Source organism: Haliotis asinina, chromosome 4 (assembly GCF_037392515.1).
Source record: "Haliotis asinina isolate JCU_RB_2024 chromosome 4, JCU_Hal_asi_v2, whole genome shotgun sequence".
Taxonomy (NCBI): Eukaryota; Metazoa; Mollusca; class Gastropoda; order Lepetellida; family Haliotidae; genus Haliotis; species Haliotis asinina.
Genome location: NC_090283.1, coordinates 23,310,598 through 23,320,644, shown reverse-complemented (window position 1 = coordinate 23,320,644; position 10,047 = coordinate 23,310,598). Strand labels below are relative to the sequence as shown.

General features: G+C 39.9%; 1 pseudogene; it reads left to right on the top strand.

Moving 5' to 3' along the window:
* LOC137280851 (uncharacterized) overlaps positions 1 to 10,047 on the top strand; it is a 539,924-nt pseudogene that overhangs the window by 999 nt on the left and 528,878 nt on the right.

Genomic DNA, 10,047 nt, shown 5'->3' with positions numbered 1-10,047 from the left:
ATTTGGACGTGTCAGACGTCTCACGATTGTCTCCTTATTATCGTTTGTTTTCTTTACTCAGTCATCAGACCATGTTTCCTTATTCTATGCCAAAAGATGAAAATTGGCCATTACCCTTACAAATATTTCTCTGAGTAATACCTATAGCAGGCCAATCAAAACATAGGTATCATTCTTAGTATCGGGCTCATGCTAAACTGCTTCATTTGGAATTTTGATCTTCATTTAAAGTTTTGAACTATTATACAACCATTTTTAAAAGGTGGGTATTTGTCACGCTGGTGCTGAGTAGTTAGAACTGCCTCTCTACTTGTAAATGCCGCGATGTCCTTTCAGACACGCCGTTGCCCAGGAGATTGGTTAATCCTGTCCATATGCCTATCAGTGTCAAGATGACATTAAATTTTACGTTTATCCACAGATCTTCATCTGTAATTTTCAGACTGTTCGGATTGTATTAAAAGTTGTATATATTTCCTAGTTTTGCGCGGTCAAATGGAGAAGATGCAAAAGATGGTCGACAAGCTCACGGGGAAAATACGCGATATGGAAGGAAGTGAAGGTGAAGCAGGTATGTATTTATTACCAGTCATTGTCAATACAGAATTATACTTATCCCAAAACAACTACACAAAACTAGCATCATCTTAACCATCATACGTAGATAAATAATCACCTGTGTATTTCCGAATCGAATGTCTGACAGCAATTTCGATTGATCCTTCACAACTGGCCTCCACGGGACTTTTCCAAAATCAAGCGACTTCTCCCAGCTGGGAGTAGGGTAGCCTAGTGACTAAAACGTTCACTCGTTACACCGATAACCAAACATTCCAGTCCCAGATGTGTACATTGTGTGGAGCCAATTCCTGGTGCCTGACCCCGTGGTGATGGTGGAATATCACTGAATACGGCGCAAAACTAAATTCACTCAGTATTCCTGGACCATATTGCCACAGACCATACACGAAACTAATGACCACACATTTGATCCTGGGCCAACACTGGCAGCAACAAATGGCTTTGGAGATTAAGACATAATCCGTGCAGTAGTGTTTGCAGCCTTCAAAGTTTCAGTAATGATTATTTATTCACATCGTACAAGAGACTGATTGCATATTCGACATCAGATGACACCGTTTGGGTATTTAGTCGGGTATTGTCGATTAAGACATTGCCAAACTGCACCGCCAAATGAAAATGTTTTAATTAGCAGGTTTGTTGTTTAACGCTGCACTCAACCATATTCCGATTTGTAAAAACTCGAGTCTGGAGCTGACAATCCAATGATCATTAGTATGATCGTCAGTCTATGCAACTGAGAAACGACAAGTGTCAACCAAGTCAACGTGACTGACCACTCGGTCCCCTTAGTCGCCTGTTACGACAAATATGGGTTAGTGAAGACCTTTTCTATCCCGGATCTTCACAGGTAGAAAATGCATTGATAGTAGTATAGCATGAGTGACATGTTTCCAGTTTCAGAAGTCCACTCCCATCTTGCTTCTGTGGAGTCACGACAAGAAGTAAACGAAAAGAAGATCGATACAATCCTAAAGCAGATGGAAAGCGTGGAATCAGATACTAAAGCAGAGCAAGGTGCACATGTAATCGTCTCTTATGCTTCATAATTCCTTCTACACATTCAAGACCCTACAAGAGTAATTTTGTAATTTTGTATGCATCTTTTATCCGGAAACAAACTTAAACTCTTTGTCATTATATTGTTTACGTCGGTGCCTATGATAAAACGATTTCTTAAACAGTGACGGGCGATAACGCAGGAATGAAATTGCAAAAGGATACTTGGCAGATAATTGTCTCATCACAATGAAATTACATAACGGCATGACGTCACAAATCGCTTTATCACCGAAGCCGATAAGATTTCGTATGGCCATTGCTCTTTACAAACTTAAAAAGATAAAAATTACGTTTTTGTAACGCCTATGATCTTATCCATCTGTCTTCGGATATCAAATAGATACACGTCCCTGGAATACACGCATTAATCAACCTGTACAAAAGTATTTTTGAATATGATATTTTCTGTATCATTTTAGGGGCCGAACAATCATATTAATTTGTCAGGACTTCGAGAAAATATCGAAAACACGTGGTGAAAAGGTTCGAAGACCCGCGTTTGATTTCCTACATGGTCACAATGTGTGAAGCCCTATTTCTGGTGTCCGCGACCGTGATATTGCTAAATGCGACTCACTATACGTTGACAGTTTACCTCCTGATCTGTGTCATCATTTCGGAGGGGAAAAAATCAACAATTCACACGCATTAAACTATAGCATATTTACGCCCTTCAGTTTCAGAGATGAAATCAGAACTGGAGTCTGTTGGGTTGCGACAAGAAGAAACTGAGACCAAGCTCCACGACATCAACACCAAGTTGGACAAAGTCGTAAAGGCACTGAAACTGGGTAAACGCACTCAAGGTTAAATCTCAGACTGACTGGGCTATCTCTAGAGGTGATGACCCGTGCACATCCGGGTAAGAGCCGGTCTTCGGCAACCTATGCATGTCGTAAAAGGCGACTGGCGGGATTGGGTAGCCAGACATGCTTACTTGATTGACGCTTGTTACCGTATCCTAGTTGTGTAGATCAATACTCATATATCACTGGATTGTCTGGTCCAGACTCGATTGTTTACAGACGGACGCCATATAGCCAAGATATTGCCGAGGGCGGCGTTCAACAAAAAAGCAAGCAATCGTCTAGCGGTACCTAGACTTGTTCTGATTTCTGGTCGTTACGTAGCCTGTTGGTTCAAGAATGTATTCACCACGCCCAAGAATTGAATCGATGAAGTGACACAGGCAATAGTTCAGCCATATCGTTACTAAAACTGATTCTAAACTCATATATATGCTATTTACAATCCTGCGAAAGACAGTACAGTTACTAGATTATCACAAAATGAGTTAAAACTGGCTAGCATATATCTTGAAAAGCAGAAAACTATTGATCGTAAGGAACTGAAGGGGACTTTCAGTACTTTTGCTACCTCCATAGACCCTCCATAGACCCTAACTGAATTCATATCATCCCTTCAGTTGCTGGCGATTATAGCCGAAATTTGAAATAACAAAGGTAAATCGAATAGAAAGGTTGATTGAGCTCAGTTGACACTGGAAGTTTTGGGACTTACGTATCCTCTCAGGAGGACAATAATTGTACATTTCTTTACCCTTCTTTGTGGGTACAGTCACTAACAATGAAAGGTACTAATCCCAACTACCAATCAGTAAAATACGTCTATCCACAGATCATATCAATAAAAATTTATCAATTAAATCGATTTTTCAACGAACAAGAACAAAATGAAACTTAACAGTGGCACGGAACTATTTAAACCTTATGATAAATTCTTTTTCCAAAACTGCTTGATAAAAAAAGTGACTATGCATGTCTTAAGAGGCGACTAACGGGAAAGTGGAAAGCCTACCTGATTTGGTTGACACATGTTATCGGTTCCCAATTGCACAGATCGATGCTCATGCTGTTGATCACTGGATTGTCTGGTCCAGGTTCGATTATTTACAAACCGCCATCATACAGCTGGAATATTGCTGAGTGCGGCGTAAAACTAAACTCACTCACTTTTTCCAGACACCAACAATTTGTCGCTCGGAAAACCTGCATACGGATGTAAAGACTTCGACGGACTCTCTAATCCTCGACACGTGGTAGACGGTGACAAGGGAGGTAACCGTCTAGCAGGTCAATGCTTTACTTCTCATGCATCTGAGCGGAAGCCTTGGTGGATGGTTGACTTGCAGGGACAATATGACGTTCACAACGTCACCCTTTATGGACGGACAGATGGTTATAGTAAGTGCTTGATAATAATGTTGCAATTCTTTATTTCCCTGCATCTTCAATATAGCTCCCATTTTTGAATCGATAGTTACTAACTGTAAATTCCTCTACTTCTTTTGAAAAGGTGTAGTTAATGAATATTTTACCAGTAGTGGTGGTCTTGGGCATCACTGTACCAAACCACTTTGCATTTAACAATTATACCATCTCACCCTTCAACATCGTTGGGGGTTGTACTGCCTTCTGTCACACTGCAATACCGCTTTAATGCATTTCCATTCTTTCATTTGTCTCCTACAAATTGACGATTTTTATTTTAAAAAATATTTTTAAGAGTACATATATTAACATTTTTCATGTCAAGCATGATCTTTCATTTCCTTATTATATATTTTCTTCCGGAACCGAACCTGGAAATAAACTTCTTGATGTTAAACTGTCATGTACGTTGACTGCTGATTCTGGCAGTGTGGTGTTTTGATGTCAGCGTACAGATTCCACGATCTGGAAGTCCGTGTATTTAATGAAAACCCCATGAAAACCAGCACTGCCCAGTCAATGACATGCGCACAAAGGAAAGGACGATTGTCAAGGCCTGAGGTTCTAGTCTGCAAACCTTCGACAACGGGTCGATACGTGATGTTACATTTTATACCACCAAACCATGGATACCTCACCATCTGCGAAGTCGAGGTCCACGGAAAACTCATCAAAGGTAAATCATGTAGGCAGCCTCGCCGGAAGAAAATATTTCACATATGATAATTCAGTGTACAGTCATCTGAATAAATCTAATGTTTTGTTTGGTGTTTCAAGCAATATTACAGAAACAGATGGTGGGCTGTAACTAATCTCCTCTGGAGCAGACAATCAAGTGATTCAGTTTAGTGGCATCGATTTGGGGTAATAATAGCGGTCACACGACCCCATTACTCGACTATTTAACCACAGTGATAGTTCCGGACGTCCAAAACATTTAAAATAAATTCTTTTACCGTAGTTTATGTATTATTTTAAATCATAGCTAGATTGTCTAATACTGCTAGTAGCTGAACGGATGGCGCAAATCCAGGTTGGTTCATGTACGAAGCAATTGGACTGTACGTTCCCAGTGTCCCTAATTACAAGCTGCAGTTGTTGGCTATATATATATATATAACTTGGTACTATCTGGAATACTTTAAACTGTCTGTATTTTGAGTTTACAAGTGAGTGAGTGGGCGAGATAGTGAATTTAGTTTTACGCCGCAAACAGCAGTATTCCACCTATGTGGCAGCGGTCTGTACATAATCCAGGCTGGACCAGCCAGTCCAGTGGTCAACAGCATGAGCATCAATCTACGCAAAATTGGGTACCGATGGCATGTGTCAACAAAGTCAGCTAGCCTAATCCCCGATCCCGTTAGTCGCCTGTCACGGCAAGCTTGGGTTGCTGAAGACCAATTCTCACCCGGATCTTCGCCGGTTATGAATTTATAACTTGTTCTAGTCACGATATGCCTGCAATACTGCCAGTGTCACTTAAACTCTGAACTCGCACACAGTCAGCAAGCATACCTTGCAAGCAATCGATTCTATCCGAATTTTTCACGAGTCTTTCAAAATGAAACCCTTCTTAAAACAATCATGTTTATGTATCTGGTTTCATTTCTGAAGTAAATATTATCCGAATTTGCTTTCAGTATAATTCCGGAGTTAACGACATTCAGGAAACTGTGACACATTCTCTCTGATGTAATAAAAGGGCTTATCGATATATGGTATCTGTGGTGTTTTCTGTGCTGTTGGTACACGACAACGACTGATTCAGGAGTTGGAACGCCAGCTTTTCTGAAGAAAGAAACGACAGACCCTTGCCAGATATATTAGGACACTTGATGTAATTCCCTTACACTTACATGCTAATAATTTTCATGAATCTAATTTTCGTTAGACCCAATGAGAAATCATCTTCCTTACAATCACATAATTTCTGTTTATTTTTCCGTTGCTTATTTATCGGATGGCGACAATTTAATCGACACATGTACAGTGCCATGACAGACTATGTGATTATGCTCATTGTGGAACCATTCGTAAGTTGATAAATGTGATGTCATTAATTAATAGTGGTTGGAAAATTGAACTGAAATTATGTGCATGGAGCAGAGACGATTTCACATTTGCCTGTCAAAGTTTACAATGATCCATCCTAAATTCATTTCATGAAAAATATTTATGCTACACTGAAATAACATGTACAAATTTACAGACTGTGTTCACGAGTGAGGGCAATAACGGAAACTATGGTCAAAAGTCGTGAACGTGAAATCGATACAGTTACTGTCACTTCTGATACTTTTCCGTCAACCGTCAACTATCAGTTGTGATTGGAAAGCATGGGGCCGTAAGAGGCGACTAATGGACTGGGTGGTCAGGCTCACTATCTAGGCTGATACATGCCATAGCAAACCAATTTCGTGGCCCTATACTAATGATATTGATCACTGAGTTGTCTGACCTGTACTACAGCCCACCGTCACTCACCTCTCGTGTTCCTTAGTGTTTCGCAGTAATAAAGAAATGTCATCAATCTTAATCAATAAGAAGAGATGTGGGTAAATGTATACCTGAAGTACAGGTTTTAAACGTTCAGCTACTGTCTTGTTGTGAACGTTTGAGCAGGGAGTCATTACTGTGTTGTCTGACCTGTACTACAGCCCACCGTCACCCACCTCTCGTGGTCGTTAGTGTTTCGCAGTAATAAAGAAATGTCATCAATCTTAATCAATAAGAAGAGATGTGGGTAAATGTATACCTGAAGTACAGGTTTTAAACGTTCAGCTACTGTCTTGTTGTGAACGTTTGAGCAGGGAGTCATTACTGTGTTGTCTGACCTGCACTACAGAACGCCGACACACACCTGTGATGTTGCTTACTACGTCGTAACAATAATGAAATGTCATCAATCTTAATCGATAAGAGGAAATGTGGATTAATATATGCCTGCAGTACAGGTATTAAACGCATAGCTACTGTCTTATAGTGAACGTTTGAGCAGGGAGTCATCATGTATTAATTATATGAGGTGGAAGCAAAACTGTTCATGACGTCAACGCTTCATGAATTTATGAAAGTAACGGAAATTTTCACAGTGCTCAACAGACGATGGCCCCGTATGTTTCTCATTCTCAAGAGATGTGGCACAATGCTGTTCTCCTTCAACTTCTTCGGGTCTAAAACAGAGCAGGAAACGGGGAAGAAAATACAACTCTAGCGTTACAAGATTGATGAGTGGTTCCATCAACTTTCTAGCAGTCATTATTTATCTTATGGCCAGTAGTAAATTATTAGTTCCGTCCTTGAGTTTGCTGTCTACATTTTTCATGCTTCCGTATAATTGCGTATACTCTTTCGTCGATGATTTCAAAGTGCGTCATAAAAATCTTGCTCTATTGTTGTTTCATTAACCTTTCCATTTTCAAGACATTTCAGGGCATTTCATACTTTAAAGCATTAGTGACAAACATCCAAGATGCAATTCAGTTTTTGAAGTACACATATATGTTTGTTTACACTTATCTGTCATTCAACACAAAGAATCCAGTGATCAATAGCATGTGCATATCGGATACAAAAACATGAGCAAGTACGATACGATGGCATCTGTCAACCAGATTAGCCAAGCTTAACCACCCGACCCCGTTTGTGGCCTCTTACGACAGGCAGGTGTTGCTGAGGACCATTTATAACCTGGACCTTTACTGTTCCTCAGTCCATGACAGCTCATAATTTCTATCTAGAGACTGATTTAATCATAGCCCTTAGTATGGTGATTCACCTTCGGATGTCAGCAATATGCCTAACACTTAATGTTTCGTATAAAGTTTTAGATCCTCATGCTTGGTTTTACATCTGAACTAATGATATTCCAGCTGGTTTTACTTTTTTCGTCCACAGGGATTTTATACTCTACGTTTAGGTGACATGAATCTCTAATTTATTTCCAGTCACGGTGTGGTGGAGAGAGAGAGAGAGAGAGAGAGAGAGAGAGAGAGAGAGAGAGAGAGAGAGAGAGAGAGAGAGAGAGAGACTTCATCCAGTACAGGTGTAAGACATGCACATAAAGAGACATCCATGTAATTCACATTCCTTAAGGTGTATATGTGGGATTTATTGCTAGGGGACTTTTGTGCAGATTGGATGTTTTACAAGATGACAATTCAAGATGAATACTTGCTGCATGTCGATAACTGTCTGGTCCCGAGTCTTTAGAGACTTAAACTTCAAACAAATGCGTCGATGCATAATGAATACAAACCAACGAAGCAAAGCAAACGACTTCAACGTGTATTTGGTCGCGCCTGCGTTTATACATGTAAAATCAAATGACAACCCTGCAAGATTCTTCGTGCCTGCAGACTGACAGGTAGTAGATCATATGAACGGATCGGTGATCCATTTGCAGACTATATGGACACGATGAAAACTTTGCGGTAATGAACGTGATCTCCACATCATGGACAGAACTGGCGTCTTCATCCTGATTCTTTTTCTGCGATTTTCGCAAGGTAAAATTCAAGCCATTCCACAGTGCCAGACAGTCATTGTCCAGTACACGCATGTTACGACTTTTGACAATCGGATGTTTTCAAGGTGGTTGTTGTGGACAAAATCATCGGTGAACAGAAATGAATGTGCCATCTTCTGTCTTCAAGAGAAAACCTGTGTTAGCTTTCAAGTGAATTCAGAAGGATCAGTGTGCAGAGCTTACGCCGTCGCCTTTAACGAGAACTCTGCAAGTGAATCAGCCCCGGGATATATGTTGTTTGTAAAGGAGAAAGGTAAGTAATGTTAATACGTACAAACCGTGTGTAGGAATGTTGTTTATCATTCTGGTATACGTTTGTTGTGATTAAGATGTTTAGGATACCTGACCTGAATAATCTTTATAATTTTACATATATGACCATTTCACAATGTCAGCGTCACTATGGTACACGTTTGCTTGTTTTAACTTTTCAAGTGGTAGGCAACATATAATGGAGGCTCAATACTTTCTCACCGGTAGGCAACATATAATCAAGGCTCAACACTTTCTCATTGGTAGGCAACATATAATGGAGGCTCAATACTTTCTCATTGGTAGGCAACATATAATCAAGGCTCAACACTTTCTCATTGGTAGGCAACATATAATGGAGGCTCAACACTTTCTTACTGGTATGCAACATATAATCAAGGCTCAACTCTTTCTCACTGGTATGCAACATTAAATGACAGCTCATCGCTTTCTTACGTGTAGGCACCATGTGATATTCATGTGTTGCTGAAAACAGCAGGACTTTCCTTACACCGTCCGGTCACTGAAAATAATGCGTGACACTGTTTAACGCTACATCAATGATGTGACATCAGGTACAATGTTTGATCTGTCACGGTAAAAAGATCAGGTTTGTGGAAGCAAGGAGTTATTCCGGTGAGCATAAATAATTCAAAGGATGGCAGATTTAAGTCATTATTAATAGATCAGATCAGGGATAACAAAGCAATAACAGTAACATACTAAGCTAAAGGCTATGATGCCTTCTCCCAAGAAGTATATAGTATGATGATGGGAGCTATGCAATCTTGACTCCTATTTTGAATTTAACCTTACACGTTACTATTTTTGTTTAACTTTTGTAAAGCCTTCCGATAGTTTGTGAGGATTATTCATTTTAACTTCTATATCTTAAACGAAGCAAGAGATACTGGTTCATATTTTTAGATACATTCAATTCATTCTTTACCATGATATTTGGCTTTTTTTCAGGTTTTATTGGATCTTCCTGTCAGCACAGCACGGACTGTTCCTTGGAAAACTCCGTCTGTGTCAATTCCGAGTGCATGTGTGATCCCGGACTGGCATTCTCACCTCAACAGAAGTCATGTGTTTCAAGTATGCATGAGATGACATTTCTTCTAATTTGTAAAAAGCCGAATGGGTTCAGTTATATTTGGAAATCCCTTTTGTATCAGCTCCGTAAACTCTTCTTACCTAGTGCATTTACCATCTCCATGTCTTTCACGACCCGCTATGTACGGGCATGGGCACCTGTCTTGAAACATCGAAAAGAGTCCTCTGAAGTTGGTTTGCTGTGATTGTGTGTATTCAAAATTATTTCCTGTAATAAAGCGAGCACCTCATGGTGGCTCTTATCTGAAAATATGTTCATGTCTGTGTACAATT